Source organism: Amblyraja radiata, chromosome 5 (assembly GCF_010909765.2).
Source record: "Amblyraja radiata isolate CabotCenter1 chromosome 5, sAmbRad1.1.pri, whole genome shotgun sequence".
Taxonomy (NCBI): domain Eukaryota; kingdom Metazoa; phylum Chordata; class Chondrichthyes; order Rajiformes; family Rajidae; genus Amblyraja; species Amblyraja radiata.
This window is the reverse complement of record NC_045960.1, coordinates 44,144,455-44,156,217: the sequence shown is the minus strand read 5'-3', so window position 1 is coordinate 44,156,217 and position 11,763 is coordinate 44,144,455. Positions and strand designations below refer to the sequence as shown.

Below are 11,763 nucleotides of genomic sequence, written 5' to 3'. Positions count from 1 at the left end.
CCTTCCCGGTTTGCTCCCAGCGCTTCGCCCTCCTTCACCCCCCTCCCACCTAATCTATGACCCCAATTTGTCCGCACCTTTTATCCCAAAGCCGCCTTTATGCCTATCCACACCTGCCTTTTATTTTGGTCTTTCCAATATTCACCGCGCTTTAGGCGAGGGATGGGTTTTTCCTGTTTCGGGGCGCACGTCGAGTCCCGCCGTTTGATTGAACCTGGGACTTCGCCTCCACCCCGGTCGGAGTGGGTCTGTCAGTGGGTTAGTTGGAGCGCCCACCCCCCGCCTCCGCCCCAGCTCCTCCTCCCCTCCTCCAGACTCCAATCACTGGAGGTTGACGTCGCCGCTCTCCTCCTCACCATCCCTCACTCCTTCCTCCTTGGAAGCTCCCGCTCTCACCCATCAGCTGGGAATGCATTGTCCTCAGGAATGGCAGCGACGTGCGCCCTTTACTCTCGCCCCTTGAACAACGCCGGCTCTCGCAAAACAAACATCGCCTCGCTTCCCACGGCGGAGAATTGAAAAGGTAACGAGCATTTCCAGCGACGTGTGTGAGCGTTGAGTGAGTGGACGCGCGTTTAAAAGTTTAATATCCCCCCTCTCTCTCCCCCCTCTCCTCTCTCCCATCCAAGTGAGAAGGAAGTGCCGGCGCCTCGGGATTTGGCTGAGTCGCTGCCAGAGTCTGGAGGAGGAACAGGAACGGCAGCGGCTCAGAGGGGCTCCCACCCCGGGCTTTCCCCGCCCGCCCGCCCGACGGACTGACTGACTGACTGAAACCCGCCGTCAGCCTTTAAACCCCGCAACTCCAGACGCACGACGGGTTAACGCGGAGGTTTAAAAGGAATCTGCTCGGTTCAGCCGCCTTTGGGAGTCCCGGGGTTGTGGAGTGGAGTAACTTTTGTGCGGGGGTTCTCGGTGGACTTTTGCTGGGTTAAGTGAGGAGACACGAACGAGAGACTGACTCACTGTTAGCGACCCATCATTGCTCGCTAGTGTGGGGAGTTTTTGTGCCACGACCACTGGTGCCATTAAAGACCATCTCCGGGCGGGTGGTCTTGTGAGGGGAGGGTGTAGGGTGGGTGGAAAGGAAGGGGAATTTCGTTCAGAGTTCGGCGGTCTGATTTGTAACCGTGGGCTGAGAGAGAGAGAGAGTTCAAGATCTAGATCTCTCCGCGCTGCTTACGATCTTCGCAGAGTGAGCAACTGCCGGCAAGTTAGAGCCGCAGCCGGGACAGTGCGGCGGTGAAGAAGGTGAAGAGAGTTGGCAGGGTTATTCTCATGCTCTCTGATCATTGCCAGTGTTTGATCGCGACAAGACACGAAGAGTCCCGGCGGACGAGCATGTAAATGTTGAGTCCAAAATAAATGAAATCTCATTTGTTTGGATGATGTGATTCTTGATTGATACTTTATTCTGCAGTTTCATTTTACATTACTTTTTTTTAATTGACCCCATAGTAATCAGTTTACACGTTCTACCCAATTATGGAAATTATGTCTTACTGCAGAAACAAAAAAAGGTAACATCTGCTCCTTATTAAAAATGTCTTTAACTCATCAGATGCATTTTGAGCTGCAGTTATCTGCATTTCAGAAGGGGGACGTTCGGCCCTCTGTGTTTATGCTGGCACTTCACTACTGTGTAAACCGCGATGGCCTTTTTGCTATTATTGAGGATGATATTTTAAAAGAGACCTACCTATCCATTGAGATGTATAAAGGACATTCCAAAAGTTAGGACATCAGCTCTGAATTCACATTTCGCCCGTTTCTAATCTGTAAAACGTTTTCATTTACAGCGATGGCCCAAGGCAGACATTCACTCGAAAATAATTTTTTTTAAACCACAAGGAAAGAGCTTGATTGAAACCTATTTCAAACAACAAATTAAAAACTTGTCACGCTCTAGTATTTCAGCAGCGAATATAGATCAGGGCATGATGGTGCGGTAGTCCAAATGCAATGTACTGTAGACGCTGGAAATCTGAAATAAAAACAGAAAATAAATGGCAGGTCGGGCTGCATCCATGGAAATAATCAAAGCTGACTTTGTAGATCAATGACCTTTAAAATTGGGAAGAAATTCAAAATTAAACAAGTTGCAGAGAAAATGGGAGGGTCAAAGAGAACAAAAGATATGGAGGCAGAGCGATTGAGAGATGCAGATTGAGGTGCAAACTGAAAGGGACTGGTAAAGACATGCCTAGAGTAGGTATAAATAAAATAATAATGAAACCTGAAACACCAGGAACAGGGAGGGGGAGAAAATCTGTTTGGTTTTCTACAGAACTTGATCATCTGCTGCCAATTTCTTCCTGATCCCTCTCTAACTCTTCACTTGGCTTCTCTGGAATTCAAGGAATAGATCCGTGACCAGTGTCCATTCAAGCCCATAAAGTTCCACAAATAGCTTGACAATATTTTCTTCTATCTTGCTTTCTGCAGCCATCCATTTTATCCTCCTACTTTCTCAGTATCTGGCACATCTGTCCTAATCATACCAGATTTGTAATTATTTTCTTCAGCTAAGGTTTTCCTTGTATCTTAATTGCATTGGCTCTCAACCACAACTGAAAAACACGAAATGCTGGAGTAACTCAGAGGGACAAGCAGCATCTCTAGATAGAATAAATGGGTGACGTTTCAGCTCTGCATCTGTGCTTCCATCCGCTCTCTTATCCAAAACTAAAAGATTCTCCATGTCATCAGCTACCCTCCCACCAAATTTCATCTTCAACATTTCTCCTCTGTAATTTCCATCGCATCTCCGATGTGATTGAGACACATATTTTTTACTCTCCATTCCTTCCTACCAATATGTCTGTTTCAATGTCTTTAGAAAGTCATAATTTTATTTGTTTCTTTAGCTTTCTGTGACAGCTTATTCCCAAAGTGTACTCCCGTCTGAGAGGCAAAATTTGCCTCTGAAGCCATCCTAAATCTCTCTCTCTCTCTGTTTCTCATCGTCTCTCTCGCTCTCTCTCTCTCTCTCTCTCTCTCTCTCTCTCTCTCTCTCTCTCTCTCTCTCTCTCTCTCTCTCTCTCTCTCTCTCTCTCTCTCTCTCTCTCACCTTAATTCCCTTCAGTTTAGAATCCTCTATCCTGGGGAAAAAGATGGAGTGTTCACATTATCCATGTTCCTTATGATGTACACTTCAAGAAACTCATCCCTCAACTTCCTACACTCCAAAGGAAAACGTCCAAGCCTATCAATCTTATAACTGGCCAGCAAATCTAAGTAACATACATACGTCCATACAGTGAATCTCTTCTGCACCCTTTTCAACTTAATGACATCCTTGCAGTGTGGTCTCACCAATGATTTGTACACCTTTATCACGATGACTCAACTTTTGTACTCTATACATTTCCCAAAGATGGTAAACATGCCAAACACTTTCTTCACCATTCTGCCCACCTGAACTGCATTTTCAGGGAACAATGCACCTAGATCTGTTCTAAAACACTCTACCAGTTACTGTGTATGCCCTAGGTACACAAAAATGCTGGAGAAACTCAGCGGGTGCAGCAGCATCTATGGAGCGAAGGAAATAGGCGACGTTTCGGGCCGAAACCCTTCTTCAGACCATGTCCTGCCTGGTTTGACATAACAAAGCACAACACCTCACACTTGTCAGATTTAAATTCCATAGCCTACCTTCCAACTGATCTACATCCTGCTGCAAACTTTGATATCCTTCCATGTAACAAAACACATTTCAGATGAATTCATAATCTGTTTGTTGTACTTGTATTGTATTTGGTGCTCAAGACATGGTTCCCTTTAGATTTTGGGAACACAGACTGATGACTGCTTTACAGAATCCCCCCATTTTCTCCACAAGGCTGACTGTCACTTTGATTTCCACCCCTTTTGAACTTTCCTACTCGTTTCCATCCTGTAACAAAGCTCAACATAAGTGAGTTGCAGCTTCATCTTTCAACTGACGGCTTTAGGGACCCAACATTGAATTCAACATTTTCAGAAAATCAACCAGTGTAGTCTTGTCAAATTTCCACTGTTCAGATTTTATTTTCTCTTTCTTGTTATGATATTTCAGACTTATTTTCCAACTGTTTGCAATATATATCTGTCACTCTACTTCAGCCGGAACCAGTTTTGATCAAAAGTCTTCAAGTTGGTTTTATTTTTTATTTTTTATTTTCAAGTGAAGAGTTTGTGTTGCATGTTATTCAAACAAGTTGGTATACCACACATAAATACAATCAAGTCCAATTCAAGTACAATAGTTAAAGCAAAGGGGAAGGTACAAAGTTAGCCCAAACTAACTTGCAAATTTGACAAGACAAGACAGGACAAGAGACAAGACAAGACAAGAGACATTTATTGTCACATGTACCAATTGGTACAGTGACATTTGTGTATATATGATAATACTATAATACTAGTTTTCCCATTTAGGAATGCCTCTCCGTCCTTCTCTATTCTTTACTAACACGGCAATTTTTGGATTGCCTATGTTCCATCAAATTTGGCCACATTTACCTTCCTAATTTTAATTGCTGTGACTTGTTATCTAAGCTTTTGACTGCCACAATTTACTAATTTGATGCATCTGACAAAGCCAATATTTATTTCCCATCACTAAATCCCTTTAAGAAGATGGCTGTGTCCTGCTGAACACAGAGTTCTAATGAAAGTGCAACTATAAGGCTGGAGAGAAGGTTATAGTATTTACACCCAGTTACTATGAAGGAATGGCAATTTACCAAGTTAAGATGGTGGAGTCACCAAGAGGCAAGCCTGCAGATGGTAATTTTCTAGAGAATCGAGTTGAGGAGGAATTTATTTAACTGGAGGTTGGTGAGTATGGAATTCATTGCCACATATGGATGTGGAGGCTAAATCATTCAATATTTTTGGAGATTGATAGGTTCTTGATTAGTAAGGGTGTCAAAGGTTATGGGGAGAAGGCATGGGATTTGGAGGGAAAAAAAGATTGTCCATAATCGAATAGTGGAGCAGCCTCAATGGGCTGAATGGCCTATTCTGCTCCTGTCTTGTGATCAAGATCCAGAGGATATAGGTTTAAGGTGAAAGGGGAAGGATTTAATAGAAACCCGAAGGGCAAAGTTTTCACACTGAGGTAGGTGAGTATATGGAACAAGTATGGTTGAGGAAGGTACAATAACAATATTTGATAGACATTTGGATAGGCACATGGAGAGGTAATGCAGGCACATAGAGCAGTACAGCACAGGAAAAGGCCCTTCAGCCGACCTGGCATCAAGCCTAACATGATGCCAGGTTAAACTAGTCTGCTCTGCCTCCATGCTGTGTGTACCATATCTCTCCATGCCCTGCATTTTCATGTGCTCATCTAAAAGCCTCTCAAATGATGGTATTGTTTTCCAAATTATTAAGAGTGGGGGGGGGGGGGGGTATTGGATCCTAGGTGCAGGTGTTTGGAGACGAGTTTAGTTGGAATTATGGTGCAGAAGACAGAGCTGTAGTCAATGAATAGGAGTCTGCTGCAGGTGTCATTATTCAGATGACCCAGGAATGAGTATAGGTCCAGAAAAATATCATCTGCTATGTATTTCATTTAAATTAAATATGCAAAGATTATTTTAAGTATTGGAATTTTTTAATTTGAATGGGTAGCTGCTTGGAATTACGTTCCAGAAAGGAAATTAGCTCTTTTATGGGAAGTAAATGAGGAAAAACTAGTCAAAGTAGAAGGGATATTTTGGGTCCCATATCTAAGGAAGGGTGTGCTGGCGCTGGAGCGGGTCCAGAGGAGGATTACGAGAATCATCCCAGGAATGTGGGTTAACATATGATGAGTATTTGAGTGCGTGTTTTCCCATTCACTAACATGTACCGGAAGTGATGCTTGTCCCCCAGTTAAATTTTTCGGTCACGTGGGTGCGGATCTACGCTCCAGTGACCTTTCGTGAAATCACCCTATATGTTAAACACAGAACATGCTAGAAATGCCCAATAGGTCTGGCAGTATCTATGTTAAACCTAGTGGTCATGTGGTCAAGACTGCGCGTTGATTATTACATGGGATCCAGGGCAAGCCTATCGGAAATTGACGAAGTTCAGAGGCAGAATGGAGGTAGATGATTTTTTTAGCCTGGAGACTTGGGGGAGCTGTCCTTCATTGTCAGGGTGCATGTGTAGTAGTGCTGGCAAAGGAGGAGGCCATGTGATCTCAGACGTCTCCCTGCAACTCACCCTTGCCTCGAGCGCAGGTGCTGACGGTCTCGTGTTTATCCTGGCGGCTCAGCTTTGGGCTTGAAAAGGCGGCGCTGGTGGTCTCCGAGTTATCCTGGCAGCTCAGTCTTTGCCTCTGTGTGGGGCGGCACAGTCCCTCATTGTCTCATTGACAGAGGCACTGGTATCTCAGGCTGGCCCTGGCCACTCAGTCTTAACCTCAGTAGAGGTGCTGTCTGTTTAGGGGTTCTTCCTGGCAGCCCAGTCTTGACCACATGGTGGTGCTGGTGGGCTCCAGTTTGTTCCAGTGGCTCCCTTTTCCTCAAACCTGCAGCAGAGGAACATGGCTAGCAGGGAGGCGCCACACTTTCTCTCGCTTCTTTTCTCTTCCTACTATTCTCTTCCTCTTTCTCTCCTGCTTCTTCTCTCACCCTTCTTTCCTCTGATTGGAAAGCCTGGGTTTTTGTGAGGCGTAAAGGGAGTACAGAGAGTACAGAGAAGGTTCACCAGACTGATTCCTGGGATGGCAGGACTTTCATAAGAAGAAAGACTGGATAGACTTGGCTTGTACTCGCTAGAATTTAGAAGATTGAGGGGGGATCTTATAGAAACGTACAAAATTCTTAAGGGGTTGGACAGGCTAGATGCAGGAAGATTATTCCCGATGTTGGGGAAGTCCAGAACAAGGGGTCACAGTTTAAGGATAAAGGGGAAATCTTTTAGGACCGAGATGAGGAAAACTTTTTTCACATAGAGAGTGGTGAATCTGTGGAATTCTCTCCCGCAGAAGGTAGTTGAGGCCAGTTCATTGGCTATATTTAAGAGGGAGTTAGATGTGGCCCTTGTGGCTAAAGGGATCAGGGGGTATGGAGAGAAGGCAGGTACAGGATACTGAGTTGGATGATCAGCCATGATCATATTGAATGGCGGTGCAGGCTCGAAGGGCCGAATGGCCTACTCCTGCACCTATTTTCTATGTTTCTATGTAGGCTGATGTGGTTTGGGTGGGCCAATCTGATGTCGGCTAATTGGACCCAGCCATTACCAATGATGCTGAGGATTGACATACTCTCCTGGCTGATCTGCCTAGAGTACCCTTTCACCACTTTGTTTATCGAGAATCTATACCCCAGTTAAAATATTCAACAGCTCTAAATCCACAGCACAATGACGCAGCAATAGAGTTGCTGCCTTACAGCGCCAGAGACTGTATCGAGTTTGTATGCTCTCCCTCTAACTGCGTGGGTTTCCCCTGAGTGCGCTGGTTTCCTCCCACACTCCAAAGACAAACAGGTTTGTACATTAAATGGCTTCAGTAAAGACTGCAAATTGTCCCTAGTGTGCAGGATATTGCTAATTGGATGGGGATCACTGGTCGGCACGGACTCTGTGGGCCAAAAGGGCTGTTTCCGTGCTGTATCTCTAAACTAAAAGAGTTGTTTTGACTGAGTGGAGTTAGTCACAGCAACAGAGCTGTGAGTTTTTTTTAATCGTAATCTATTCATACAGCTTTTTGGAGCGTCACATGATTGAAACTGCCATCATTTCTCCATGGAAGTGTGAACAAGTTTATAGTCTTCACACATCTACTTGTGAAAATGGTAGTTCAAAACGTGATGGCTGTTCTCTGGCATTTCACCATCTGAGCTTTGCATGGAGGTTTCAGATATTGCCCTCCGCATGCACTTGGGAATCTGTCCAAATCATGTGCTTCAGTAGACCGGAGCAGCAGCAAGGGAGTGAGGTGAGTCTTTCAGTTAATTTGCATGTCTTAAAATTATTAATTTGTTTCAGTTTTAACCACAATTGAAATCCAAAACGATGTTGACATTTCCAAGACATTTATTAGCCTGAGATGGACAAAGGCTGTATTTGTTAATATAAATTTTAATGTTGAAACAGCATAAATATATTTAAAGTGCTTCCTTAAGACTAACTATTTCTGGCAGCTACCTTGTGCAGAAAGATAAGCAGAAGAATTTGGACTTCCATCCCCCCCCCCCCCCCGAAAAAATTTGCACTGAGATGCACTGAGGCAAAGAGGTTGGATTTACGGGATATCTTTAAGAAGGAGGCGGAAGAATCTGTTTAGTGGAGGGTTAGGGATGGGGCATTGGTAGCTGAAGGCAAGGCAGTCAGTGATGGATCTGTTAATGGGATGGTCATGAAACTTGAATGAGAGGAGATGTGATATATTTGTAGGGTTGGAGAAGATTATGGAAGTAATAAGGGACCAGATTTTGGAGGGATTTGAAAGCACTTTAAAACAAAAATAGGGCTCCTATTTAACTGAGTCAGAAAGCAAAGGAACGGTGGATAAAAAGGACTGTGAATTAGAACAAGACCGCACAGTTTTATAAGACCTTCATTTATAGACAGTAGGAGCAAAAAGATCACCTGGGAGAGTTGAAGTAGTTATGTTTGAATGTTAAAATGAGCAACATATAGTTTCCAAAACAGTTGCTCTGGGGAAGGTCTAGTTTTACGAGATGTTGTGGGATGAGGATGGGGTTTTCTTGGAGATGGCATGAATTTGGAGACCAAACATCAACACTGGGTGATGTAAAGTTACACTCTGGTTCGTCATTTATCAGGGTGAGATTTAATTAGGAAACCAGGAATGGAGTTTTTGACTGGAACCAAATGGATGAGATCTCTACATTATAGCCCTGATGTGGGGACAATGTATGGGCAATAAGAGTGAACAAAACGATAAGAAGCTTGAGCGTCATCATGTATGCTAAGGATAGTTAGCACGCAACAAAAGCTTTTCACTGTGACAATAAACTAAACCAAACACTTTTTTCAAATGATCTTGCAGAGGAGTGTTAGGAACATAGAAACATGGAAAAATAGGTGCTGGAGTAGGCCATTCAGCCCTTCAAGCCAGCACCGCCATTCAATGTGTGTTTTTACAATACTGGGTACAAAAAGTGTTACATCATACATAAAGCTGAAGTTCGCAAATAAATTATTTTAACATGATTCAGATTAATCAAAAATCCTCACAGCGGCAGTACATGACAGGGAGGGATAGTTCATGATATTGGAGAAAATTGCATTAATGAACAAAATTCCCTGTAGGAACGCGTTCCTATGTGTTTTTTTACACTTTATGCTTGGTGTCCACCATAACAACCGTTACATGAAATTTAGAAAGTTTTTTTTTTCTAAAGCATGATAGATGATTTCTTCACTTTTGCTGTTTTTCAACATACAAATGTACTTTCTTGCTATAAACATGGAGTATGTGACCAAATGAGCAATATTCCTGGTATCTACTGAAACATGCGTTATGCATGTTACACAGTGTTCAATGTTGGGCACCAAAATGAAAGTAGCTCCTGTTTCTTCCAGTATTTGCTTTTTGTGTAATTTCTTTCTCATGTTTTGAATAAACTTTATGGAAATAATTGTCCATACATAACAAGAGACTGCAGGTACATAATTTGATGGAAATATAGCTACGGCAAAATGCTGGTGTTACGCGTGTGATGGTGGACACCAAAAATATTCACTAATTTTGGCATGCAGCAGCTTTTACAGAATCTTGATATTAAGGTTACTTTCTTCTCATAATTTCATTATCTATTGAGTTCTTCAAACTAGAAATCTCAGGAAGTTATTTGGTCTTAATTTACCATTGTGGTGTAACGGTGGTTACTCTAAAATAGGGTGGACGCCAAGAGTTTGAAATATGGCGTTCAGAGCACAATGCCGGATTCATCAAAAGTTTTGCTTATAACTGTGAAACATGCATCTCTGCAAAGCAACAAACTTGAAAATGTTTTGAATTATAATGAAATTAATGCAGAAATTATTTCATTGTGTCAAAGCATGTCGCATTTTTGGTGTCCTAAACATTGATATTTTTGAGATATAAACTAGTTGAATCAGGGAATTCTCTACTTTCGCTTGCACATTTGAGTAAGAATCCCTGAAAAGATTAACACCACACTACCTGAAACAGTGGAGATATGACATGTTTAATGTTCTGTGCTGAAATCTCAACAGTATTGTAAAAATACACATATGATCATGGCTGATCATCTAAAATCAGTATCCCATTTCTGCTTTTCCCCCATATCCCTTTAGTCCCAAGAGCTAAACCTTGGAGCTAAAGTGTTGTGTACTTGTGAAGCAGGAAGCACCAACGTTTATTTTTTTTTTTAAAGTAGTGAGGAGGGTTCAGTCTCATCCAACTAGAGGTGGAGAAGGAGTAGGATGTGGTCAGCCATGCCAAAGGTTATTGATAGACTGGATTGATTACCTTGTTACAAATGTGCAGGGTGTCACTATTGATTCTGACTGAAGCTGCTTTTGGTACTGTGACAGGACAGTTTAAATCTACAGTTAGTACTGAAAAAGATGGGGAGAAATCCAGGAAGCTTACAAAATCTGAATTTTTATTGCTGAAGAAAGGATAAGCTGGCAATTGAGCTAGTCGTTTACAAGGATAGAAGGATCATGCTTGTTTTTGTGGAGAATATTGTCAGGTGACAAAGGAGAGTGGACATGAGCAGAAAAAAAAACTTTTACAAATATCAGTTGATATAGAGGCAGGATTAGAGCACAGTACAGCACAGGAGCAGTTCCTATGACCCATAACACCTGTGACATACATAATGCCAAGATAAGCTTATCTCATCTTCCTGAACATGATCCATATTCCTCCTCTGTGCCTATCTAAAAGTCTCTTGCCCGCCACTCTCATATCTAGCTCCTCCACCATCCCGACAGCGTGTTCTTGGTAGCTGCTAACTTCTGTGTGCAAGAAAAAATACCTTCCCTGAGCACCTCTTTTAAGTTCAAGTTCAAATGTATTTGTCACATGCACCATAAGGTGCAGTGAAATGTGATTTACCATGCAGCCTTACAATTAAAAAAGGGACATAATACACAACATCATTCAACTCAGACATCTACCACAGCATTCTTCACTGTGGTGGAAGGCAACACAGTTCAGACGGTCCTCCTCCTCCTCCTCCTCCCTTGTTCACCCGTGGTCGGGGCCCGACTCCAGGAGAGGCCGCTCCAAACCAGCTGTAAGTCCGCGAGGAGGGGGGAGAAGAAGCGACAAGGAAGAAAGTCGCCTCTCCGTCGAGGTAGGTACCTGAAAATGGTTTCCGCCTCTTTCCCCCCCACACAAGACATGCAGAGAAACACTAAAACATACTTTGGACAAACTAAAAAAAATTTAAAGGTTCTTTGCCCTTCTCACCTGAAAGCTATTCCCTCTAATCTGATATTTCCTTTCTGGTAAAAATGATATGTGTATCCTATATATTTCTATCAGGTCTCATCTCAACCTCCAGCATCTTAAAGAAAATAATTAAAGTCTGTCCAAGCTCTCCTTACAGCTAATATCCTCTAATCCATGCATCGTTTTGGTAAAGCTCTTCTGCGCAGTCTCCAAAGCCTTCACATCCTTCCTGTAATGGGGTATTCAGAACTGCATGCAGTACTCCAATTGCAGCCTGATGCACCTGTCCCACTTGGGAAACCTGAACGGAAACCTCTGGTGACCTTGCGCCCCACCCAAGGTTTCCATGAGTAGCCAGAGGTTTTGGTCACTCGCCTGGA

General features: G+C 43.1%; 1 protein-coding gene across 1 annotated transcript in view; it reads left to right on the top strand.

The window, feature by feature from the left end:
* Positions 1 to 286: 286 nt before the first annotated feature.
* The window catches only part of dse (dermatan sulfate epimerase), an 84,513-nt gene continuing 73,036 nt past the window's right edge, over positions 287 to 11,763 (top strand). The window contains exon 1 of the mRNA XM_033021116.1: positions 287 to 523. The gene's annotated coding sequence lies outside the window, so the exon portion shown is untranslated. The remainder of the gene's footprint in view (positions 524 to 11,763) is intronic.